The following is a 27,582-nucleotide window of genomic DNA, read 5'->3' as shown; positions in this document are numbered from 1 at the left end:
CTTGCACTGGAGAGTTGATTCCGCACCTAGCGACCTGATTTGGGCGCCCTCGCCAAGGACCTCTTGAGCCAAGGCCTTATATATTGCACTTGATTGTGCGCCTCGCTTCAGCACCAGGAGCATCTCTCCCGTGTTGGTGCGTCTTACGCTACGCACATCCTGCCCAAGGGCCGAGAGGCTTTCGGCCGCCTTCATCGATTTAAGGACATCGGCGTATTTGTCCTTGTCGGTTTTTAACCACAAGGCTTCGCCTCTGTCCTTGGCCTTCCTCGCAGGCCGCGGTACCTCCGGTTTCGGTGCCGGCTTCTTCTTGGTAACCAGCGTCCAGGGGTTTGAGCCCCCCTGCCCCGGTCGTGTCGGGTTGCTGGTACCATCGCTCTCCACAGCGAGGTCACTCTCGCCCTCGCTTACCTCACCCAGGCGGCGTTTGGCCTTGACGGTTGCACGCCGAGTGGTGTCGGTTTTGGCACCCTCTCCTGGCGACTTCCTAGGGCGCTTCGCATTCGATGCCGTCTTGCGATTGCCCTTTCCCTTTCCCTTCGAGGGGAACTCGGTCGCCGCTCCGATCGACGTGGCTGCTCCATAGAAGGTAAAGGCCACTGTCTGTGAACCTCTATTAACCTTCTCTCTTTCCTCCCTATTGGAGGCCACTGTCTGGGTTTCTCTGTCGGGCCTCTCCCGACATTCCACCCTCTCAACATATGCCTGCTGTTCCTGTCTTGCGACACGAACAGCTTTCCGGAGCTCCAGAAGGCTCAACTTCAACTCCTTGGCTATGTTCTGCTTTGCGCTAGCGAAGTCGATTATAGCATCGAGTTGCTTCGCTACTTTGCGCATCGCAGCTATTGGCCCCTCCGATGCATTGGTAGGGGTATTGCCTACCGCTGCTGGGGGGTCACTGGTGCTTTCGAGTACAGCACTCATCGTTCCACTACTCTCCCCACGGGGGGGAGACCTCGCCAAACCACCTCTTGCGAAGGGGTTTGGCACCTCCGTCTGTTTATTTTTATTATTTTTATTTTGCTCCATGAAAATTCCCACGAGTAGCGCGAGAAATATATGTCCGCCACGCCAGAGCTCCGCATTAGCGTGGTAAGGGACGCTTACTGTGGGGGTTGCCCAGGTACCCCACAGGCTCCGTTAACGATCGAGCATCTTTTTCACCCCCTCGATCACTCATCCCTCGGCACGGGTCGCTTCACGCCTTGGAATTGGGGTTATGCCCTACCTTGCTTTACGTGGTGATCTCGGCCCGGATCATCACAACCATCCTCCTTTACCAGGGCTTTGGACCTGTAGCTCTGGATCTCAATAGTTCCATGTACGTATGTTATTACAGACATGCTACTATTGGGATCCGTCATTCGCTAGCGGAGTTAAGGCAGCGATCATAGCGAACCCGAACATGTTCAGGCTAGCTATGCGGAGATGCCTTGACGAGTGCCGCTTCCCCGATAGATGGAAAAGGCAGAAATTGGTGTTGATGCCGAAGCCCGAGAAGCCGCCAGGCAACCCATCGGCGTACATACCAATCTGTCTGATCGACACGACTGGCAAATTGCTTGAGAGGATCATCCTCAATAGGCTAACCCCGTACGTAGAAGGTACGTACGGCCTGTCAAGCAACCAGTTTGGCTTTCGGAAGGGTAAGTCCACGGTGAACGCTATCAACTCAGTGATAAAGACTGCCGAGATAGCGATCCAACGAAAAAGGCGAGGCATTTGATAATGTGCGTTAGTGACACTTGACGTGAAGAACGCATTCAACAGCGCAAGCTGGGATGCCATCGCGCTCTCGTTACACCGGCTTAGCCTACCGGTGGGTCTGTACCAGATCCTGGAAAGCTACTTCCAGAACCGCGTACTGCTATACGAGACCGATGCCGGTTATAAAAGGGTTCCGATTACCGCCGGAGTCCCGTCAAGTTATCGTCAACAACCGCAAGTCGGCACAACATGCAGTTATCCATGTGGGCGAAGTCGTGATCAGCTCACAGCGGAGTCTGAAGTCTCTCGAAGTCATTATAGACGACAAGCTGACCTTCGGCAGCCACGTCGATTATACATGCAAGAGAGCGTCGACTGCTGTTGCGGCACTATCGAGGATGATGTCCAACAGCTCAAAGGTATGCGCCAGTAGACGTAGGTTACTGGCAGGTGTTGCCGTATTTATCCTAAAGTACGGCGGCCCGTCATGGTCAAGAGCACTGAGGGTAACCAGTTACCTACAGAAACTGGAGAGCACCTACCGCGTGATGTGCCTCAGAGTGATATCTGCTTATCGTACGGTATCACACGATGCATCCTGCGTGATAGCGAGCATGATGTCAGTCGGGCTGGTCATCCGGGAAGATGAGGAGTGCTTCGAGCTACTTGGAAATGGAGGAGCCCGCGAACGCATCAGGGTGACCTCGGTCACCAGATGGCAGCGTGAGTGGGATAACTCCTCGAAAGGTAGGTGGACCCACCGGCTGATACCTAGCATATCGAGCTGGGTGGGAAGACCCCATGGGGAAGTTCACTTCCACCTGACACAATTCCTGTCAGGCCATGGCTGTTTCCGTCAGTACCTCCACAGGTTCGGGCACGCGGAGGTCCCAGTCTGCCCGGACTGCCCAGGTGTAGATGAAACTGCCGAACACATACTGTTCGTATGTCCTCGGTTCGACGTCGAAAGATGTGCAATGCTTGACGTCTGTGGCTGGGACACAACCCCTGATACCCTTATTCAGCGGATGTATCAATCGGTGGAGAAGTGTAACGCAGTCTCGACTGCAACCAACCAGATTGCCTGTAGGCTACAGGGAATTTGGCGCACCGAGCAACAGACGACGGGCACGACTAACTAGTGATTGGTTTCGTTGGAGCAAAAAAGGCCGAGCGCTCTTCGCCGCTCAGCCCGGCGGTGTTTTCGTTTCCGTTTATGCGGACGACATCATTCTGGAGTCCCTTGGGAGAACGATATCTCGCACCAGGATATCTCTCCAGGGTCTTCACCACCAAGATTAACATCGCTTCCTCAAAGGGTGCCATAACACACTACTGCGGTACATACCACCCAGTCGACGCTCGGTCAATCTGACTCAACGACACCGTGGTCCCGTTTCGAGAGAAACTAGTAGGTTTCGACATTACCCTTAACCGGAAACTAACTACGGCACCACACTTCCGGCGCCTGGAAAAGGATTGCGTAACCTGAAAGCGGCTGGTTCGCACCAGCTACTCCCGCTACGCTACTTCACTAACTATTGGACGATCCCTATTATACCAAAACAATTTTCTACGGGATCGAACTGACCTGCCGGAACCTAAGCGAACTTTCTGACATCAGACTTCAGACCCATATACCACAGAGCGGTCCGGTAAAGCTGTCTGCGTCGAGGCCGGAGTCCTACCGTGTTGCTGGGAAGTCCGACAGACACTGGAGAAAACCTTAGGCGATGAATGGTCCCTTCTCACCACGGTTATATTGCATTTTATTCCACAGCAATCAAAAGATAAGAATTCGTTTTTGTTTTCTCGTCAGCAAATCAGAGGTTTCCCGGAACATCACTCGGGACAAGCCAGTTGCTTTAGACGTTTACATGTGTCGTGTGACTATACTACCAGTTCGAGCTAGTTACTGACGAGATGAATTCGAAACACAAAAATTAAACTTAAGCAGCCAACATTTGGAGTTCATCGGCAACACTATCACACCCATCACTCGTCTACACCGAGTGAACCCGTGAGCCTGGCACGATCCCAGACCCAACACCGGCGACAGCCTTATCCGGTCTACTGAGAATACCCACAGCATCCGCTCAAGTCTTCACCGATGGCTCCAAAGCGGATGACGGTGTGGTAGCCGGAATCAGTGGCTTTGGGGATGGGCTCTCCTTTCGCCAGCCTCTCTCCCGTCAGCCGTTGCAGTGGCAATGGTCATGAGACCCAACAACGGTTATCTTCACGAATTCACTCTCGGTCATGAGAGACATCGAGACCTCCAAACAACCCTTTCCCCAGACCATCGAAACCCACCGAGACCCACTGGACACCAGCTGCTGGGCCCGGGCCACAGCGGCATCGGGGGGTAACACCAACACCTCACGACTAGCTCTCTACGGCTGTCGAGCCCGTACCCGGCTCCCAGTCGAGACCCCATCCGTGGATATTGGCGGAGAGTTCAACACCAGCTTGCGGTACGACTTCACTAACAACTGGTGGAGATCTCGAGATCACACCCAAAAAAGCAAGGGTTCACCCTACACATGGACCGACTGAAATGGTCAGAGGGAGCATAGGATATTCTCTGGACTGCGCGGACACGTCCGAGTGACCCACCCACACACCGTCTCCAGTGCGCCCGTTCCGTCTGTTGCGCGACTGTCACAAGTTGGTGGACCTACAACAGCAGAACGATCTGCGAAGATCAACACGAGACATCCTGTTGAACGACTGAGTTCGGAAGGAGATACTGTTCTCCTTCCTGAAGGGAAGCGGACTGTACGACTGCATCTAAACAACACGGACAAATTAACGCTGGGGCTTTGCCACACTCCCCAGAACTGATTAAATAGTGAATGTAGCTTCTTTTACGTTTTGCAGGATTGTTTATTGAAGATTCGGCATTTCGTCTGACAATTGCGATACCTGGCCTCGTGATGTAGCTGACGAGATAACGCATTTCTTCTAAGGCCGCCCGTCCCCGGACAGACGCTGTTCCGAGCCACTCCTAGCATGGAGAACAGATGAGAAGATCGCACCAGGGTTTCTTTCCGATCTTCAATGATGTTGCCCGTGCCCCAACCGGTACTGCGAGGTTGTAAGGGATAGGATAGGAAATTCAGAGATGAAGGACGATAATTGCACGACGATACAACCCATATATGATGAATATGAATATAATTATAATTTAGGTATTAGAAACTATGACGAATTCAAGCGCTTTGTGGCACGTTTTCTTGTTGCACATTTTCTTCAAATACCCGAAAAATGTCAAAACAACATTATGCATCGCTTCCCAACGAACATCAGCAACATTTCATTTGACAAGCAGCCTAACTGCAAGCTAGCACGAATCATAAATTGGAATCCCGGATTGGGAAACTTCCCATGAAATTGAACACAGGATAAAGTTTTCAGCATGTGATATATCATTGCGGAAGGAAGCCAATCAAAAATTCCTATCATCAATCTAAACGGGCTGTTGGTGAACCCAGTGTTTACCGGTTTCCGCAAAAGTCCGATCGCTGCACTTTATCGGCCCCTGCTTCCCGATCCAGGGGGTGGAGGTTGAGGAATGGCAGTTCAATATGAGAAATTTTCTTAACACGTGATTTCCGATACTGATCTGTGCTGTACAAGTTGCGCGCCCGGAAAATATATCTTATTTTTTTATCCTTCGCTCGGTTGCCTATCCTATATGTGATGGCGTTGAAGTTTTCGAATGTGCTAGGGTGGTTTAATTCCTGGCCGTGATTTATAATATTAATATAAAAATGATTGATATGATAAGTCCGAGAACCGAATTACTTTCGAATGATTTAAAAGTGAAATTTTGACAGCATACCCTAAAACAAGACAAATTGGACTCACCCGAAGAAAGCACGGCGGAAATGTGATGAATTGCCGGCTACAACAAAATACATACTGCCGTGATTTTCGAATCGTTTCATTGTAGAATTGGAAAAGTTATACTTTGCTTTAGTTTACCCATCGATGAAAACTGAGCGGGCTGCGTTTCGTGATTCGATAACATACAGTTTTCCCCCGGAAGTTTCAGAGTTTTGGGGAACTAGAGATGGTATTACTGCACACAGCACCTGCCGGAAGAAATGAGTTCGAAACAAATAATCGGGATGGTTTTGTCTGGGACTACAATTTCAATCGACTAAACTATTGTTTCGAATGCAGCTGGCGGATACTATAAATGTGACAACATAACCAAAAAAAAAACAGCTTATCCGAATCAAGCCGGGAAGAAAATTTGTTGTGCGAGATATTTTTCTCCAAGCTCTGAAAAATTGGTTTGATCCCATTCCGTGCAATCCTTTCATTTTTCATACTTTCGAGTATTTATCTTTTGTTCCGGATTCCGGCTGGCACCAGCGAAGAAAGACCAGCTTCTTTTTTTATCCCCCGACAGAGAATGTGAAAAAAGTAGAAAAAACAAAACCCTACACGCCTTTTCACTGGCAGCCTCCTCCTGCTCCTCCTCCTCCTCCTCGCAAACAGATGTGGTTGGCTGAGCTAAAATTACCACCCGAATGCAATGTCAAAGGGACGACGACAGTGCAAATAATTAAAAAGGTGAATATATATGTTTGCCTTTGTGAGGGTGCCTCTTTATGTTGAGTTCGGCTGAAAAGCACCTCCAACGATTGTCGTCGTCGATGTCATCATCTGCACCTGAGCCGCTATATGTACTCATACCGTGCCAGGTTTGCAAAGAGACCACACTAAATGGAGGAAAAATAGAAGCTTTTCATCTAGACAAACCACTATTGTGTGTGCGTTTTGTTTTTTTAGATGGATTAATTTTCGTTGCAGGGCTGGCAGCTTTTCTTTGAAATCGAACAAAAGCATTACACAAAGAAAATTGAAGAATTACAAAATGACTAATGTGACAAGTCACATAAAAATAAAAACAATTGATTAAAAAAATTATGATGACGAAAAAACAAAAGAAAAAGATTAAAACAGGAAAAAAGACCAAAATGGTCGATAAGTACCAAAATGGTAAAACACGAAAAGGTGAAATTAGCATAAATTCCCAGGAGCAAACGAAGTAGACAAAAAGTCCAATCACAAAAAAGTAAAATGACATGACGCCACAAATGCACAAACAAGGTCAAAGAACATTAAAAACAAAGAATGGTGAGACGGTTAAAAAGAAATGAAATTGCTAAAAGGTTAACAAAGTCTTAAAATACCAAAAATCAAAAATAAAATAAGGTAAGAAAAAAGACGAAAAATTGGGCAAAATACTGCTACAGATAAAGAGATCAAAAAATTCCAAGAAAACAAAATGGACAAAACGAAATTTTCCAAGCAACCTACGCCCACGAACTCGCAAACATGATTACACCCCGGTGATAAGGTGATCATAAACTTACCAACGCGATCTCAAGCGTCAACCTACAAACTCCCGCGCTCGCGTCATTTTGAGTCGGGATCATGCGGAAGTCTCTATCCTCGGTACCAACAGTCTAGGTCCATATTAATTTAAAAAAAAACGTTCCATGGCTACATGACCGGGAACTCTAGTGATATGGGGTAACTCACTCCCTGTCAGAATGTGATCCGTACACCGAAAACTAAATGAATGACGGTCCCCGAATATGTGAATGGCCGCTGGGTTTCAAAATCGAATTTATACAAGCGAAGTCACATACACGCGAGCTACGCAACAAACACGTCGACATACGAACGCTTAAGGCCTTCGCGATCATCCACGCACACCTATGCCCGCGATCGCGCATACTTGATAACACTCCGGTAATTATGTGAACTTTTTAGTACCTACGAAATTACAAACGCGGTCTCAAACGCGAACCTGCAAATACGCGAGATCATGAATCGGTCACGTTCGGAAATCTTTACTCTTCATTCTAGCAACTTAGGTCCATACATCCAGTTGAACCAGTCAAAAAATAAAGCTCATATCCACTAGACCACTCGTTCTACTGCGACATGACTGGGAACTCTCGTGATATGGAAGAACACACTTTCTTCTAGCTTCTGAACCGTACACGAAAAAATAAGCATCAGATTCACGGTCCGCGCGCGATCATTCTAGAACACACGCGAATATGCGAAAGGCACACGGTTATAAAATAGAATTTAAACACGCGAAGTTACATACACGTTAGCACTAGGGTTCGCAGTACCGACCAATTTTGGCGAGAACCGGTACTACGGTACTGAAGCTCCCAGTACCGGTAGTACCGGTAAAGTACCGGTACTCGAATATTTTTTTCAAAACGTTCGAGAAACGCTTCAAAGTGAAATTGAATGCTCAAACTGATGTTTCATTGCAGCAGAAGGTATTTTTCGAATGCGGTACCTTAATTTATTTCGAGATCTAGGCCACTTTGAGTTGCGGTGCAACTTTCGTCATCTTCAACAGATGATAAATGGTTTTATACATTACATTATTCTATTATCAATAGTATATCGAAATGAGAATGTAAATCCGAGTACGTTGGTCGCATTTCTTCTCTGCATTATCGCTTTGCTGTAAATTGGAGCTGATTTGTATGCAAAATAAGGCTTCTAATTTCCTGTTAACTGTGGAGTTTTAGTGACTTTTCCGATCACCAAAAATTACGAATCGCACCATTCGAAGTAGTACACCAACTCTCAAATTATAAGCTATTAAATCGCTGTTCGTTCTTTTATAGATAAAGATTTAAGCGCAAACCAAATACAGACATGACTTAGGCCACAGTCTTACTACGCGCCACCCAGTGAATAATTCGAACCAATCAGAATGTCGCTAATAAAAAAGTCAAAACAATTTTTCACGTCTTTTATGTGAATACTTTGTAAATTTTGTATGGTACCGAAAATACCGGTAGTTGCTTTTGCTCAGTACCGGTATTACGGTACCAATAATGGGTCGGTATTCCCGGGATTTTCGGTACCGGTATTACCGGTACCACAACCCTAGTTAGCACACGCGACATACAAACGTACACGCGATCGAACACGTTAACGTACAAATGCTTGAGCCCTTCGCGATGATACACGCGATCGCGAGTCCCTACGCCCGCACATACCTGTACAATGAATATCACATTCAGAATCACGGCCCGCGACAATTGGCCTAATGCAGTGTTTTATTGGGCGACATTGCCTGTCTCGTCTGCAAATTGTAGTATGTGATTCTGACGGGGAGCCCTTCCGAGAACCTAGCTCTACAGCTCCAGTAGGACAACTCACGAAAAAAATAATGCTTTGGTTGCGTCCAGAAATCTCTATCATTGATCTTAGTGGCCTAGGTCCATGCCTTCAGTTGAACCAGGCCCGTGCGCAGAAAATTCTCAAGGAAGGGGTTTTGATTTGTTTTGGGTTCCTTATACCTTCAAACATTGAAGATTTTTTCCGCATCCCAGATGTCTGAGTCTCGTGTCGACTTGGCTCAACAAATTGAGAAGGAATCTATCAGACACCACCGCCTGATGGCTCATGGTAGTGTCGGATTCTTCCTGTGGTGGTTTGTAGTAAGCCTACCGACTAAACCTAAACTAGTTCCTTGTTCCTCCCAATCCTCATCCTACCGGGGCCACCGTTAGGTATCATTTCGGGAGGGATTGTGCCAATGTTCTTTTTATTTCGTGTTATTGTTTCTCAACTGATGTTGTTTCCTGCCTGCTGTCAAACTTTCGTCGATCTGATCGTGTCAGCTGCAAATGTCGTCTCCTGTCGATATCCAGATATGCCGAACATAATGACCTACATCTCATTCATAATTATCTACCAGCTGGTACTGAGAGTTACTTGGCGGCGGAATTTCTCCCGATGCCCGTTTTCATGAGCCATTTAGTTCTCAGCCACTCTGGCGCAGAGATCACCAACGGTGAACTTTCTCTAGACAATGATATACCAATTTTCTCCGAGTTCGTGCTGTTCGTTTATTATTTTTCCTTTATAGTTGCTGTTGCTATCTCGCTTACCCGCCTTTGCTATGTAACTGATCTACTCACAACTGTTGTTAATAGAGAAGCTTGTTGAGACGAGAACCAATCCGGCGATGATGACCAACATGACTTACATTCTTTTACAGTCACCCTCGTAAGGATTCTTCACAGACTTGTTTCTAGAATAAAAGAACTCAAATGACGTTGTGTGGTAAAATAGCACGCAGTATAACATTTTCATTCCTAATCAGGAAGTTCCAAAAATTTCAAAGGTAATTTGATGGCTAGTAACCCCAAAACTCTCCCCTTGCGCGAGTCTGAACAGTTGAACTAGAAAAATGACACTCATATTCACTATACAACACGGCGACACGACCGGGAACTGTAGTGATATGGGAAAACTTACTCCCTTCTAGTATGTGAACCATACACCAAAAATTAAGTTACGGTTCCCGCGCGAACATTCAAGAAAACATGCGAATATGCGGGCCACACTGTTATAAAACCGATTTTATACACGCAAAGTTACATACACGCTAGCACACGCGACATACGAACGCCCACGCAACCGAACACGTCAACGTAAAAACGCTCGAGTCCTTCGCGATGATACATGCGATCGCGAAGTCCCCACTACCTTTTGTTCTAAGTCGAGCTACTGTGCAATGTGTACCCAGCAACGAGAGTGTTCTTCAACAACCCATGTCAAATAGTCTCCAAGATTCAAACCGCTACACAAAACTGCTGTTCGAATCACGTGGCAGGACAGTAGAACCCAGTAGACAACATTCCCAGAGGAAGTTCCACAGAAGCCCTCCCTAGTAACAATTGAGGTTTTATGGTAGTTTTATAGCCACTCATAAAACTTAGATTACACTTGTAGCGTGCTATAAAACTTTAATTGTTACTTGGGCTTGTACAATAGGCTGTTCAGGAAACAATCGCTTTTTTGAGAACTTGAGTCGATTCCCAGTGCCAACAGGAGTCTCTGCTCCAAATTTGAGTCAATTCCGACAAGTCAACCGAACCGGACCAACGTGTTTAAAGTTTGTATGGAATTTTTTTGATAATTTACACTCGTGGTGAGACTAGAAATCCACTCGGGGCTTGCCAAATGGAAGTAATTTTTTGTCACTATTGTACAATGTGATCTTTGGTGGCAAGGATCTCAAGAAAGAAAAAAGCGATTAGCCACTTCAACAATCCAACGTCATTCAGTACTCCGAAGTCCTCGTAGGAGGACAAAAAGCACCGCCAGCAGTAGTTGCGTCTCAGACTTCCAGCATACAGGTTTTTTTTCAAACCTGTCGGAAAACTTCTTTAGCACGAGCGACCTCAGCCCAATGGGCGGTCAACTAGCGGCAGGAAGCAGATGCAATGATCATCCAACTAATCCAACAGCAAAGCTACAGAAACCAGTACAATACTCTCCAATAAGCGCAACCAGTATCCCCAAAACCTCGCATCCGTTGGTGTCATCCTTCCATAGGGTTCAGATCAGCTGATTCAAATTGACGGCCGAATGGGAAAAGCCGATCGACGGTACGACAGCAAACATCAGATTCTTCTTCCAGGTACGCATTACTTCTCCGTCATACCCCGTTCGCTACTACCACGAGAAGCATCTGTACGCAGCACTCCAACTTCTGCTCAACCTTCTACGCTTTCGGTACTGGGGCGACATTATGGAACCATTTCGAATCGACTTTTTCATAGAAGCTTGCATACAATAAACCTTTCGTTTCGAGATGCGTAATGCCACCCCTGGATTGCCAGTGGCAGAAATCTGACCAATTGAACGACTCACTTGCTGCCGAACAGGGCAACAGGGAGTATCAGTGATATGTAAAGAGCAAATTTTGTGCCCGTCTGTAGGCTTCGGGATTTCAGTTAGATGCGAAAATGATAGTAAGTCCTATTCGCAGTTGCAACACGTCTTTTTTCCCTTTTGGCTTCCATGATAACCAGTATTCTACGACAGATGAATTCGTCGACAACCTCGTACTGTACTTTATCGATTCCCGCCTCGGAACTAACACCGTTCGGACTATATCACTCTCTAGTAGCTACCATGTCCTTTGTGTTGGCAGAGGGTGTAAGCAGTTAGCTTCTCGCAGCTTCATTTATGAAAGGAAGACTCTTTCACTGCTCTGTGGCCAACGCATATGATACTGAGAAACAGAACCTATAGTGCTTTGGGTATGTCTTTTGTTTGTTTGTAGTTTTTAGTATATTTTCTCGGGTAAAATTTATGGTAATTTGTGCTATTATCTAGATAACTTGAAACTGATCTAGATCAGTTCTATGCGGATTTTCGAATTAAGGCGATTTTTTTCACGCAGATTTTCCAATAGACCTTTCTCGTCCGACCTAACCCCCTTTTTTCTTATTTTTATTCAAAAGACTACACATTTTTAAGAATATTTCCGCTGAAATGAGACATTTTAGAGCTATCGTGATTTTTTAATGATTTTTTTAAATTTAAAAAATGCAAGAATGTTGAGTATTTTTTCACCTTTGCAAGAATGGTGGGACTCAAAATATGTGTTTAGGCAGCACTGTTTTGTGTATTTTTGCTTGGCTTCCTGGCAACGCGGCAAATGAAGTGGTGAGTCGCGGTACAAAGTTCATTGGTTATGTAAACAAACTAAAGTGAACCTCTCGGTGGAGAACGTTGCATGATAATGTTTAACCTCACTTTTTTGACAGTTCAAAGAGATTGTTTACATGATCTTGGAATTTTTGTTGATTCGATCATAGTATGAGAAACTTGGTTTGGTTCGCTGCCAAATGTTAACACTTTCCCAACAAGGTCGCTCAGCTGATTTTTTAATTGATGTCGACATCATACATTGTTCCGTTAAATTTAACATTTTTACTTTTCTTGTACATGATTCATTGAAGAAGCAAGGAATTTCTAGCCAAACATTTGAAAAAGGCCTACTGCCAAATGCAAACAAATCGAATTTTGATGTTCTCTATTAAAATCCTGGGACAGAACCTGTGGATAGATGTTTTCTTTTTCTTTTTTCTGTTCATTTTATCTCTTGTCTTGCATAGCCACTCTTTCTTCCACACATATTTTAAATGGACTGGCTACATTTGACAGTTCCCCCTGACTGCATTTGACGGTTCCCTTTGGCTGCATTTGACAGCTCCCTCTGGCTACAATTGACATTAGGTTTTTTCGTATCCACACGTTCCGTCCCAGTTAAAAACTATCTATCTGGCCATGTACATAAACATAACGCAACAATGGATTATGAAGAATTTTGATAATGATTTTATAACAAATTATAAAAGGGCCCGGCTGATATAAAAGTCCTAACTAGCAATACACTTATTATAAAATGATTATAAAGGATTATTGTAACTGATATCAAAAGGGTTATAAAGGCAGTGTAATACGTACTCAATGAATTAAGGGGTTTGTCTGATGTAAACAATATGCGCAATCAAACTAAATAAAACAGTATTCAATTTTTAAATAGAATTATAATGAATTCGACCAAAACTTCTTTTGCCTTTTTCTCATTTTCAAATGTTTGGGTAAAATTTAGATTATTTTATCGTTGTTGCGATCAATTTCGTTTGGTTTGTTTTGTTCACAATGTTAGTCGCAGAGCATTTTGATGATCTATGGCAATTGATGACCTTTACACCCCATACTAGGTCCGCTACTGTTGCAGCTGTTTCACCCTGTCCGGCACCGAGTCAACCGATGGTCCAACCTGCGCCGCACTCGTTTGTCGCTATGTCAGTGGCAGGGACTTGGATTAAAGGCCAAAATTTCAGCTACGGTTGGTGGTGTTGCTGCAATCGGTTTGCCTTCGGCCACGTTGGACATTCGGCTAACGGGAATATTCAGCGATTCCGATTCGAAGGAAGCAGCGCCAGTAGCAGACTGCTTCGGTTCAGCAATACGCTCCGGTATCGGACGAAGCTAACACTCCGACAGGACGAAGGTTTCAACGAGGGGCTCAGGAATAAGTAGCAGAGTCCTTGCACTTCCTGCTTGTCGAGTGAACAATTCCGACGAAACGACTGCCGCTCTCGCCAAGTTTGATCACCGTAATAAGTGCGACGTCAGCGGTATAGTGCCAGGATTAGTCGAGAACAGTGCCAGGACTGACTTGCCAATAGCTACAAGATTAAATAGCAGGGCGTTTTCAAAGTTACCATAGTATAACGTAGAGGCTTTAGCCAGATGATTTATTCAGCAGAATAAGATAGCAAAATTACCCAAAACATAAGACCTGGCTGCCGAAGTGAATCCACACACATCATCACCTACAGAGGCAAGCAATATTGGAACGCAGCGAAATTCCTCACAATGAATTGATCTCGTTAGCTGAAATTCCAGGAAGTACAATTTTCAAAGCATAATTTAGTCAACCGAAATTGTAGTCCTCAGTCGAGAGAGAGAGAGAGAGAGAGAGAGAGAGAGAGAGAGAGAGAGAGAGAGAGAGAGAGAGACTGATAGAGTAGCAGCAGCTAGGAATTTTCTTTCGAAATCTAGCAGCGGTTTCGCGTATCCTGCACTAAGTAGAGAGCGTTAAGACAGATCTCCGAAACATGTCGAGTGCTATCAGAAGAGAAAAAACGTCGCATCTATGACCAGTACGACGAGGACGGTCTGCTGACCAACGGTTCCGTCCGGTACCACCATAACACACGGCACCGGCGACACATATATATTCACAACATACTAATTACTTATCCTTCCGAAAAAGTAAATAAATTGACTATGCAATTTATCTTTCGCTGCCTAGTTATTTCCTGCCAATTTGAACAAGACAGCAGTTGCAGAAAGCTTTATTGTGGTGCAAAAATGATGGCAACTCGGGATATAATATAAATTTACATATAATATCTCCTCCCTGATATTCTTCCGGAATGTATAATGCTCTGCATTCTTATCACTCCTATCAAATCCTTCTTACTCCTTATCGTCAGTGCCGAGCACTGTTTTGCATTTGCCGGCTAAATCAACGACAATGCGATAATCGTCAATCGACGAAACTTTTGCTGTAATGGAACTTGTACACGAATAATAAATAATTGTTCCATTCGAAAGCGATGTTGTCCTCATGTTTGCAGCTATCACACGCTGGTAGGCATTCTGACCAATGGAAACGTTTTTCGGTATGGGCATTGAACGATCATTTCAACAACTTATCATCGACCGAATTCGTTACCTATAAAGTTCAGGTAAACTTCACCACCTAAAAATGAGTAATCAATCGGATCATCTTGTTAGGACTTAACCCACGAGCAAACAAACAAATGTGTACAAATCCTTATCCATCATCCAGAAAGCAATCGTTTTATAGCCCAATGCTTGATCTTACGATTCAGCATATTCCACCGGGTTTTGCATCCAGCGCCGATTGGTCAATGTATGAACCAGGGGTGACATTACGCATCTCGAAACGAAAGGTTTATTGTATTCAAGCTTGTGCGAAAAGGTCGATTCGAATTGGTTGCATAATGTGGCACCAGGTTCCCATTGTTCCAATCCTCATCCCTCTTGAGTTGATAGTCTTTCAAAGAGCATCGAAAGTATTCAAGTAATGTAAATTTTAAAAGTCCATGTAAACAAGTCTTAGGTAAACAAGCATACTGAACTGTCAGAAAAGTGAGGTTATACATTTTCATGCAATGCTCTATGTTTTTGACAGGTATATGAATGAATCATTTCAGCATCAGTGATGCCAGGTCTATTTAAACAATAGCCTTCAGTGAAAATATAAAAGTCTGCAGATTGCTACAAAAATCTTCAATAAATTTGACATAGAAATGTAGTATGTATATAATTTAAATGATCAAAAATGTTGAAGGCTGGTGTATAAATTGGCTGGAATAGGCTTTGTTCTGCTAAATATTTGCAATCTGCAAAACATCTGCAGTGAAAATGCAAAATCTGCATATTTACTAATATATATGCAGATCTGGCATCCTTTTAGTATTCCCCACAGCAAATTCATCCAAATGGTGTAAAAATACGGGGAAACAAGGCAAGATAGGTATTCAGAATATGGGGTTAAATGAGCAGCTTGCACTATTTTTGATTTTTTCAATAGTTAGAGGTAGCAAATCATCGCGGCAATCGGCAGTAACGAATTGGGGATAAAAAAGGAAGCATCCTATCATATAAATTTTTTTGACGAGAAAGGTCTATTACGCGATTTTTCCAAAAATATTGTAAGTCCTTTTGAATGCAAAAGACTTAGTAGATTTTCGGAAAGATGGAGTACTCGGGCCTGGAAGACTCCTTATGGCCCGCACCTCAACAATAGGTGCCGGAAATCGATTTTTGACGCCATTTTGAAATCCAAGATGGCGACTTCCGGTTTATCGAAATTTGCTATAACTCAATCAATATGGATAACTGTAGAGAATTTTTTCAAGCTGGAAGTTGCCATCTTGGATTTTAAAATGGCGTCAAAAATCGATTTCCGGCACCTATTGTCAATGTCATTCCGACAATACCCATATTGATTAAGTTATAGAGAATTTCTCTAAGCCGGAAGTCGCCATCTTGAAGTTCAAAATGGCGTTACACATAAATTTCTGGCACCTACTCGTCAAGACTATTCCGAAAATACACATGTTTATTGCGTTATGACGAATTTCGCTAAATCGGAAGTCGCCATCTTGGATTTTAATATGGCGTTAAAAATCGATTTCTGGCACCTACTCGTCAAGACTATTCCGAAAATACCGATCTTGTTGAAGTACGGGTCATAAGGAGTCCCCCCCCATTCCATATTTCCGAAAATCTACTAAGTCTTTTGCATTCAAAAGGACTTAGAATATTTTTTGCAAAAACCATGTTAATTGCGAAAAACGTGTAAAAAAACTTCCAAAAATAATTTAAGTCTTTTGCTGAGTTTTTTAATGCTGATTTTCGAATTAACGCGGTTTTCTTCACGCGGATTTTTTACGCGCTACGTATCCCCCACGTACAAAAACCTGGGTGTACTAGGAATCTTGAACCGGTTTCTGATGCGTAAATGGGTCCATGAATAATATTCTGAATTTCGTGCAGTAGTTCACATGAACATTTACAAACGAACACAAATTCCATAACAAATTTAGTTATAGGTTTCGTGCCCTTAACGCGCAAAAGTAGTGATTAACCCTCCACCCCCCGCTCCCCCTTTAATGGAGAATAACTGGTTTTCACCTAAATTTTGATTTTTTTGAGGAGAAATATAGTATAGTGCACCTTGCATGATGGGCTGGTTTAGGTCAACCAAGTTTCGATTTCGCAAATTCTCATTAGCTTAACAGAACTCTTTTTCTTGCGGGACATAATGTTTAACTAGAGGATTGCTCAGGAACACAAATTATGTTTCCGTTTATGGAGCTAACGTCAATCCGGTGCTGGCTTAGTCCTGTCACTAAGCTAGTGTCGGATTCTGATCAGACGAAGTCATAACGCAAATTCCATAACTAATTTAGCGAAAAGCAGATAACTGTTAATGAATATTATCGCTTAGGGGAAAAGTGGACTAAATGATTTTGTGCATGATGCATGCTTTAGCAAGTCGAGGAATTCGCTTTTTGACATAGTCTCATCAATACCCGGCACTGACTTAGGGCCAAATAGACAAGAAGTCCAATTAAGAAACACTACTTGTGTTCACACTAAAGCTCGCTTGGTCACAAGAGGCGTCTCGCAAGAAAATCAGTTCTACTTGTTGATGAATAACAGTGAAATCGAAATATAGATTTCGGCTAGTGATGAAATACGTAACATGTTATATACCTTATTACCGGGTACTGATGAGACGAAATCGGAACGCAAATTTATGTGTTTAGTAGAGAAAACACAACTGCTAACTCTTATTAGCCAGGACAGGACTTAATACCTCTGTCCCATCCCAGGAACTTAGGACCAAAAGAGGTGACATTTTTTTTTATTTCGATTATAGAGGTTTAACCAAAAGGTCATTCGCCTCTTGGGTGACATTAACCCTTTTAGCCAAGTCTTTTCCAACGATTTATAGAACCCCTATCAAACTGAAACGGTCGATACGGTTGTCCACGTTTCTTCCTTATTCAAGGTTCAAAATCATTCGTTGATTAAATTCTTCATTAAATGAATAATTTGATTGCCGTGTAATTTTCAATCATCTTCATTTTGTACGCTGCACAGTTGGCCTGGCCGCTTTAATGATTGTGTCACATACCATATGTGCCAAAAACATTAATATTGACAAGAAAAATTGTAGGCGATCGTCTACAATTTTCCAGGATGCCTACATGTATTGGCTGTGTATATGTAGACTAGACTAGACTAGAGAAAGCCCAACTGCAAACTCTTGAGAATTCAAAGCTCAAAAATACTACAATTACAACATATTTCAACTATAATTTTCGCTTTAAATGGTGCATGAAAAATTATAGCTAGGCATGAAAAAATTGAAATGCACTAAAAGTATCCAATTGATGAAGATTAAAATTCAAACAAGGAAAATAATTAGAGAACATATTGAATTTTAATCTTCAAAGAATAGCAGAATGTCGAGAAGAATGAGGAATCCGGTAGCCTTCATTATACCAATAAAACAAGTGTGTACGCAATATGCCATTATTTCGAATGCAATCCAGGAAATTTCTGCACGCTTCGCCACGCGTTCTGAACTACGATTTTAACTGCTTCATTACCTCTCAAAGCGTGGGAACCTTCCTTGGTTGAATTTTAATCATCCACGTACTATAGGGACAAAGTGAACAGCGAGAGCAAAATGGAGACAGAGAGAGAGATCACGCCGAAAACCGGAGCCGCCACCTGCATCCCAGCACTCACCGAGCTCGGTTGTACATAATTTTCTTAAGACATCCCCCGCGCACATGCTCCAAATAAATAACATCATCCAATAAAATAACTGGAATCTCAAGAAAAAACCACATAAAGGCTACCCCCGAAGGGCTCCTCCGCGCGGTGGCCGCCACGCCAGCCCGGGAATGGGTTGTGAGCGGAATCCCACCACACCGCATCCATCCGAAGGTCGGTGACGGTGGGTGGTGGAAAATTGTAACACTCTTCGTCTTCGGTAAATTCTCACTTTCTCTCGAATTGTCAAATCTCTCGCCTCTCTCTATCTCTCTCATCAACGCGAGAAGCGAACGGAACCCGAAGTTCTCACCGACCGCCGCACGAATGGGAGAAGCCGACGGAGAACAGCGAACAGCTGGTAAATATTGTGCAGCACAGGAATGCGTACGGGGCGGCTGGTCCAGCGGGCATCCCTATCCCACGGTGATAGGATGGATGGATAGCTTTTGCCGCGCGCAACGTTTAGTAATATCTTTGCGTGCTCGGCGTGCGGTCTAGCTTTCGGCGTTTCACGAACGTTTTGAAGCTTTGTGGAATTTGTGTTAATATTTTAGGCTGGTTTCTTGGTTGCACGTGCATGGTGTGTTGAAGGTGTTACTTGCAGAATTCATAAGCTAGGTTTTATGATTGAATGAAAAGTAAAGAACAAGAATTAGCTACTGTTGGATCGAGATGCTGCGCGAATGGATTCTGTGCGGGAATGTTGGAAACGATTGGCACGCTTGATCTGCTCTTCCAGTGATTTCAGTTGGAGGGAAGCGAGTAAACGTAATTCGTTCGAAAGTAATTGTGAGTCTAATCAAAAGCTATGTGTTGAAGATTGAGCAACGATCTCCTTAGTTCCAAGTTTCAAAAAGTGTTTTGAACAACAAAACTTGTGTAAAGGTTTGTGATTTGTGGCACGAATTCTCAGAAAACGAAATCGATCGGACTCAACTTTATGAATAAGTGAAAAATGCGAGTTTTGATCGTGTTTAATGGATGTAAGTTTCAAACTGTTTTTGACCTGCGAAAGTACTATGATAGGCGATTCTCGTTTTTTTCCAGCATGGTATCCACATCCAATCATGTTCAAAAAATTTAATAGTTCGAAACATCACGTTACGTCAAATTTTAAATCAATCGGGCATTATTCGGGTGACATTTGGATGCCAAACGGCTTGAAAATGCATTAATTAGACAACCGAAATATCATATGTTATTAACGTTGTCTGAGTTTAATGCGTGAAACAGACAAAAGTAATCAACGATGGAGTGCGGTGAACTATAGGCACTCCACGCGAATCATGCTGTCGACATTTGGAAGAATATTTTTCCAAAATATTCAATCAATCCAATTCGTATTTCGAGTTTCACGAGAACTGTTTCCCATTTTAAAATATGCAAACTGTGTTATTATGCAATACTTTTTGAAAGCCTAACTCTTATGAAACTTTGTTCATATGAGATAATATTTGTCGTTATACGGACAATCGTCTTTCAGTCACCATCGAAGCTGGTCCGAAATTATTGTCCAGTGCAGAACTTTTTGACTTCCTTTTATGGACCGTGGTCTGATGGTCCCCAACCAGAAAGGATTCTTATTGGCCAGTACGATCATAACACTAGCCTTGCAACTGTTCTGTGGACTTCGAGCAAACGCCTAGCTCTGAGTGATGTCCCGCGCGGAAAGTACTTCTGATAAAGCTGATGCGAATTAATGAAAATCGAAACTTGGATTGACTTAACTCAGATGAACAAATAGTGTTTTCGTTTTTGAAGCTAGCGACCTTGCGTCAGTTCGGCGCTGGTAAACTATTATCTTTCTCGAGACAATCCCAACCTAGAGGCCGTGTGGCATTCGGCGGCAGAAGTCAAGAATTGATCCACTGTCGTAAAAAGTGACAAAAAGAGGACTCTCTTCTTCATTTCATGCATCTTTTAGACTTTCTAATTTTGTGTATTGAATAAGTAAATTATTTCTTAGCATTCCATTCGTAATAAATTTGTCTGCTTCTCTTTCTAGTAGTTAGAATGATAATGAACGATGCGCGAGAAATTTCTTGTCTGTCCGTCAAACAATGTAAGTTTTTCACTTATAGTTAATGTATATTTTGGGCCGCTCAAAATTATTTCATATTTTGTCGCGAATACAGTCAATAGTTTTTTAGTTGTAGCATTTTTTATATTTTTTTTAAATTTTTTTTCAAGACTATTTCGTGGTTTTTCTTTTGCTTGTTTGTCTTCTCTAAGAACAATAGTTGAATTAGGCACATATCTCGACATTTACTCGCTATTCGTCATTACGCATTGGACACCTCACACCTATTGAATTTTCTGGTGGCATGATGCCTAGAGACACCTAAAATCTCAAATCGGGCTCAAATTCCATCACAGTTTTCAATCATATCCTTATCCCTACTAAAAATTTCCCTCCTGTGGCAGTTGACGCTCGCCTCAACAATATGAGCTCCAATAATGACAAGAGCCGGACTAACATTGTTGCCCTTTTTGTGCTGCGATCTACATTAGCCTGGCCGGCTCTCGATTCTCAATTTTAACACTAGCCGATATGCTATCCCATTGGAAACAGTGATACTCACTTGATAGGCGGACCAGTTTTCCGCTTGATCCATAGGTTATTGGAAGAAAAAAATCCATTATTAGGAATATTAATTTCTAATGTTTCTGACATAGAAAGAAAATAGAATAGAAATAACCTGTAGTACTAGCGCTTACGGAGTCGATTTCAGAAGCTAGAAAGCTTTAGATGGTATATAGTCTCGGGTCGAGGTCTGTCTCAAAAAATTCCACTTGAGTGAGGCACAAAATATTAAATTTTTGGATTCAGGTCGGGATTTTCAATTTTAAAATTCTCGGATTCGGCTTGGAATCATTTTTTTAATTTTTTTTTTAATCTTTGGGTTCGAGTCGTTTATATTTTTCCGAGAGTTGTCCTACTGGAGCTGTTGAGCTAGGGTCTCGATTGGGTTCCCCGTCAGAATCACTCACTACAATTGCAGACGAGACGGGAAATGTCACCCACTAAAATACTGCTTAAAGCCAATCTATCTAAAGGCCGTGATTCTGAATGTGATATTCATTGTACGGTTCAGATATGTGCGGGCGTAGGGACTTCACGATCATGTGTATCAACGCGAAGGACTCGAGCGTTTGTACGTTAACGTGTTCGATTGCGTGGGCGTTTGCATGTCGCGTGTGCTAACGTGTATATAACTTCGCGTGTATGAATTTGATTTTATAACCGTGTCCATTAGCATATTCGCGTGTGTTCTTGGATGATCTCGCGTGGATCGTGAATGTGATACTAGAAGATAGTAAGTTCTTCCATATTACTAGAGTTCCGGGTCAGGTCACCATCAAACGTGTTGTCTAGTATATATGAGCGTCATCTTTTTATTGGTCCAAATGAAGCCATGGATCTAGGCTGCTAGGGCCGGGAGAAGGAACTGCCGGACATAACCGATTCGTTATCTCGCGAACACGAGCGTTTTTTAGGGTTCACCCTTGAGGCCGCGTCTGTAAATTCAGTGCTAAAACGTTCACCTAGTCATCGAGGCGTTATCCTGTTTGTGCGATCGCGGGCGCAGGTATGCGTGCATAATCGCGAAGGGCTTGAGCGTTTGTATGTTAACATGTTTATCGCTTGTGCAAGCGTATTATTACTGTGCATGCAAAAATTTGATTTTATAAACGGAGCGAATCCCAAAACTCTTCTAACATCTAACCCCGTGGCGGCTATCGAAGCGTCTGTTGCATCGTTTGTCTTCTGTTATCACGCTTAATTCATTCTACCGTGCTTAACATTTTTCGCTTTTTTTATCAAAATCTACACACCCGCGCACTCAGCAAATGAAGCCTTTACCAAGATTCTTGCCAAAGTGTGGTTTGGTTGGCAAAACATATCGCTGAGAAACAGTAAATAAATTTCACCTACCGGAGAAATTAGTTTCAAAAATTTGCTGACTTTTCGGCTGTACGGAAATGATTGAAATTATCAAGTATGTAAGTAGGTGAGGTAGCATTAGTTCACGAACCGTACTTCCATAAAGAAAATTTCTATATTGGAATGTCACTTAACACTGCCTTCATTGCTTACAACAAGACAGGCATGACTAATCCACGTGAAATGCCTCGTGCATGCATTCTTGCAAACAAGGCTATTGACGCGTGTCTCATATCGGAGCTCACAACTCGCGATATCTGTTCTGTCACAGTTACTCCGACTGGCGGTAACGTAGACAAAAAGTATATGTATTGCCTGGCATAGCTGCAGCATAACACCTTCTGATGATTTCAAAAGCGTTGTATAGTGCAGGAATAGGCTTCCGCTCATTACCGACAGGGATGAAAATGCTCATCGCATCATACGGGGCAGCTCAGACATCAATGTGAGAGGCTCTGACCTGATGGAATACATAAGTAGTTTCAAATTTCATATTCTGATTGTAGGAAACCGACCAACTTTTACGATGGCTGGGACAGAGGAGGTGTTAGACATAACGCTTTGCTCTGAACGAGTAGAGCTTGGAAATTGGCAGGTTCCAAATGAAACTGAACCATTGTCGATTGGTGCTTGTTATAAACGACCTATTTCAGGGCAGATTGTTTGGAAATCATTTTTTTATTTGTTATTGCAAAACATACATGCTTCCAAATTCATTTGCCGCCCATAGACTGAATAGATTGAGGAAATTGCAAACATCTTCAAGTAATATTGCATGTGTCTGTTTTAAATAAACTGAATGCATCAATTATCATCAATCAATACTAGTTTAATCCCAAATCTCAAATCACGATAGCATAAGGGACATGCAAACGCCTACGCGATTGAACACGCTAACGTACCAACGGTAGAGCCCTTCGCGATAATACAAACCTGATCACAACAAGTCAATCGCGATCATTCCCGCGAACCTGCGTTCGAGCTCTCGCAAATATGAAAGCAAGCCTTGTGACTAACTTAACTTTTTAAGCATCATCACAAAAACACCCCTTCCCACACCCAGAAGGTTATACATTTGGTCGTAATACCGCAGATCCATGCTCTCAGTTGGACCATTCTGTAAAAAAACTATTTTTTTTTTCAAAATAAAAAAGAAAACCACGCTGATGCACATAAAAAGTTCCAGGTCACCATTGCCGAATACTCTAGTATTATAGAGTAATCCACTCTACCAGCATTTAAGCCATCTACTCAAAGTCAAACATTAGAATTACGGCCCACGAACAAAAAAATAAAGCTCACGCAAATATGTAAGCGACCAGATGGCTGTTTAAACAAATTTATACACACGAATTTACATGCACGAGAGCAAAAAACGTCCACGCGATCATAGCCTTTAACATACAAACGCTCGAGACCTGCACAATAATGCAGATCTGGTCAAAATCGTGAACATGCGATCACGATCATTCATCCACACTAGAGTGACAAGCAACAATGACCATCGTTGGGCCACACCTAAACCGATTCCTACTCTCAACAAGGGTATCTGCTCCAATTTTGAGCAAAATGGACAAATCTATCTACCGGACCAACGTGTTCAATATTTCTATGGGATTTTTCCACAATTTACATGGAGAGAGCCCTCTAACCTGAATTTTCACCGCTAGGTAGCACTGTACACATCTGTTTATCACTGAAATCGAAAATATTGTCTATTACTTTCTCGAAGACTGCTAGTCAATCCAACTTCCATAAGAGAAGTTATTAAACTTTTTATGGTGTGATGTTTGAGTCAGTTTTGCATGGTGCCTAACATCAGTAGTCGATTCCCATGAACCTTATTTTTTTTCAAAATAATGGTTAAGTTTAATCGAATAGTATGGTTAGTAGAAATTTAGTTCATGATATGAGTCATCTAACTAGAAATCTTTAGTTCTATATTTCATTACATAGAGGGCGCACACACACTAACTTTTCAACGGAAAGAGCTTGAAAGTAGGTGTCTTCTACAAAGTTGTAGAACAAGCCTTTTCCAACCATTCTTGTGAACATGTCCTTCTTTCTCTCTTTCTGTAAAAGTTTGTGTTGGCGCCCTCTATGCGGTGAAATATGTAACAAAAATTAAAAATATTGTAACGACATTGTAGAATTTTGTATTCAAAAGATGACTGATATCATGTACAAAAATAGTTCCAAACATACTATTCAGTTAAATTTAACCATCATTTCGCAAAAAAATAACGTTTCTGGGCATCGACTACTGATTCACCCGCATGTGCTGTTAGGCCCAATGCAAAACTTACACAGACAACACATCATTAACAGTTTAATAACTTCTCTTAAGGAAGTTGGATTTATTTGCAGTCTTCGACAATGTTATAGACAATGAAATTTCTTGTTTTCACTTGCAGTGAAAAATTGATGCATACAGTGCCACCTAGCGGTGAAAAAGCAATTTTGAACAAGTTAATCTGTTAGGTAGACTTGTACGATTTTAGTCAAATTTGGAGCAGAAATTCCTGGTGGGACTAGGAATCGACTAAGAGGATGGCTGATTGAGTTTTCGAAAATTGGTTTATTTTCTGAGCAGTTAAACTCTTTGCGACGCAGTGGGACGTATATGTCCCACCTACTTCTCCTAAGTTTTCATTGGATTTCTAGTTTGCGTTGACATATAAATACGAATTCTTTCTTTTAATCAACTCTTAGAGATGTAAGGAGTACAGCTAGCCCAAAAAATTATGTGAATTTGTTAATTACTTATTAGTTATAAACAATTATAACTCGAAAATCTCGTTTTTTGCGATAAATTTAGCTGTGTCTGAACTAAAAGTCCTAGAGGTCTAAAAAAATTTCTAGTCTACACATACACAGACAATACACGTGGGGATCCTGGAAAACGTTCACCTACAATTTTTCTTGTCAATATTAATGTCTGTGGTATGGTATGTGACACAATCATTAAAGTGGCCAGGCCTACTGTGCGTCGTACCAAATGAAGATGCTTCAAAATTGTACGGCAATTAAATTATTCATTTAATGAAGAATTTAATCAACGAACTATTTTGAACCTTGAATAAGGAAGAAACGTTGACAACCGTACCGACCGTTTCAATTGGATGGGGATTAATAAATCGTTGGGAGTGACTTGGTTAAGAGGGCTAATGTCACTCCTGTGGTTTCTGGGATGGGACGGAGGTATTTAGCCCTGACCTGGCTATCGTGCCTAGGTTATAGCGCCTTTACTCGCTTGGATTTGTATTCGGGTCGCCCTAATGTTTACAAAACCCATATAAAATGACGGTTTCAAGTTTCAAGTTAATATCCCGAATTCACTACGATGAAACAAATGACTCCTGTTTGGATCGTCTCTCAACGGGTTTACCAACTCAAACTCATTCCAGACCGAATCGTAATCCTGAATGGACTCAACATGAACTTTAGCTCAAATGCAACAACCGATTTCGACTCATTCGGTGCCAAAATCGGCTGCTGCATCCGCGCCGAAATCCATACAGAATCCATTCAGGATTGAGAATCGATTTCAGTATGAGTTTTCCAGGTATCATCAACTAGATGGACTCTAGCTCTTCTGCAGCATATACAAAGAAATAAAAGGATAAACAAGTTAGATCCCTCCAAATTATCTGCTCAAAGTATCGAAACTCGTCAAGGAATTTGCCCAGTATTACACGGTGTCGTCTTCGTTCTGGCCGACGGCATCGACCTCTATATGTTCAGTTTCCCTAATCGCGCAGTCGGGAACTCAACTACTCCGATCATCTGTGCTGCTTGAGCTCGAGATCTGGAATTCTTGATCGATCGCTGGTCATCTAGTGTTATTCGAAGCGTTTCATTCTTGAATTCCAGAAATTGATTCTAAACTCTTTTCAACGTTTTCATTGATGAAAACCACGACCCGTGAAAATTTGCTTCCTCCTTCTTGTCCACACAGCCACCTGCTAGCTAGACTTGTACGATTTGATTCAAATTTGCAACAGAGATTCCTGGTGCGACTAGGAATCGACTTGGAGGTGGGCTCATTGAATTTTGAAAAAGTCCTTTATTTTTGGGCCTACTCCTGCGACTTTTCATTCCCAAAAACGGCCCCGGTGATTGAGTCGCATTAGCGCCCTTTCAAATCGATAATGCCGGTCTGACGTACGAACATATAAACGCTCGTTCCCACGCGATCATGCATTCACCATGTCCTCGCATCTAAGCCGTACACTCACTATGAATTTACGTTGTCGTTGAAATCGTGTGAAAAAATCATTTCAACGGTAGGTTGCGCCATCGGGACGATGGTGGCTAACGAATGAATGTATGTCAATCTACTCAGTTACGCGGATTTGGTCTGTAGGAAAGTAAGGCAAGCAACCCCAGTAACATTTGAAGTGTATTCTAAGTTTTAAGATCAACTTCAAGTGTACCATAGAACCAGAATTGTTACTCGGGAAATGTATGAGATTCGGATTTTCAGCTTTATTGCCGTTCCCACTTGTTCTACGTTGCTCTACTCATCGTTCTAATTAGCTTAGCTTAGTGGACCGCCCATGAGTTTCTCGAGATTGATCAAAGCCTGTTGGAATTGCTTACTGAACCAATTGTATGATGCTTGGGAGTAGTACATCATACTCAACGTGCAACCTAAAGAGACTAAGATTATAGTATGATCAATAACGTAGATGGCCACGCCCATGCAGGTCAATTTAGGGATGGCAAGGAATGTTAGTTCAACACTTGTGATTATTATGACCGAGGAATTCTCTGCATCATTCACAAGTGTCGCAGGATATGATTGGTGTTAGTAGGTAGGAAGATGAATCAGGATATATCTTGGTACATATTGTGATTTAGCTAAGTACTCGCTCGCTTTGTCTTTTCATTTTAGATCGAAGTTTCCAGGTGTCCGACCTCCAGTAGAAATATGAATGCCGTCCGAATAGGCACTTTAATAATTATTCTTCCGCGGGGCGTTATCTTAAAGGATAAAGCTACTTGGAATATAAAAGAGGTATCTATTCATCTACAGCCCAAATAATCGCTCGCGATCAATTTCCGAGAACACGAAACGAGCAATTTAACCTCCGAACAGCCGGCCATCGGGAGTATTGCTTCTTATTAATCCTTCACTAACCATTTCCAAAGTGTGCAGTACA

At 42.6% G+C, this 27,582-nt stretch overlaps 1 protein-coding gene across 3 annotated transcripts in view; it reads left to right on the top strand.

Moving 5' to 3' along the window:
- Positions 1 to 27,582, top strand: part of LOC131684730 (uncharacterized) — a 654,472-nt gene that overhangs the window by 437,523 nt on the left and 189,367 nt on the right. Inside the window, exon 1 of one of the 3 annotated variants that reach the window (XM_058967853.1) lies at positions 18,907 to 19,454. The exons of the other annotated variants lie outside the window; for them this stretch is intronic. The gene's annotated coding sequence lies outside the window, so the exon portion shown is untranslated. Of the gene's footprint in view, positions 1 to 18,906; positions 19,455 to 27,582 lie in introns of those variants that run through there. 3 annotated transcript variants of the gene reach the window in all.

This window comes from Topomyia yanbarensis, chromosome 1 (assembly GCF_030247195.1).
Source record: "Topomyia yanbarensis strain Yona2022 chromosome 1, ASM3024719v1, whole genome shotgun sequence".
NCBI lineage: Eukaryota > Metazoa > Arthropoda > Insecta > Diptera > Culicidae > Topomyia > Topomyia yanbarensis.
Note: the sequence above shows the minus strand (reverse complement) of the source record. Positions and strands in the feature narration are given on the sequence as shown.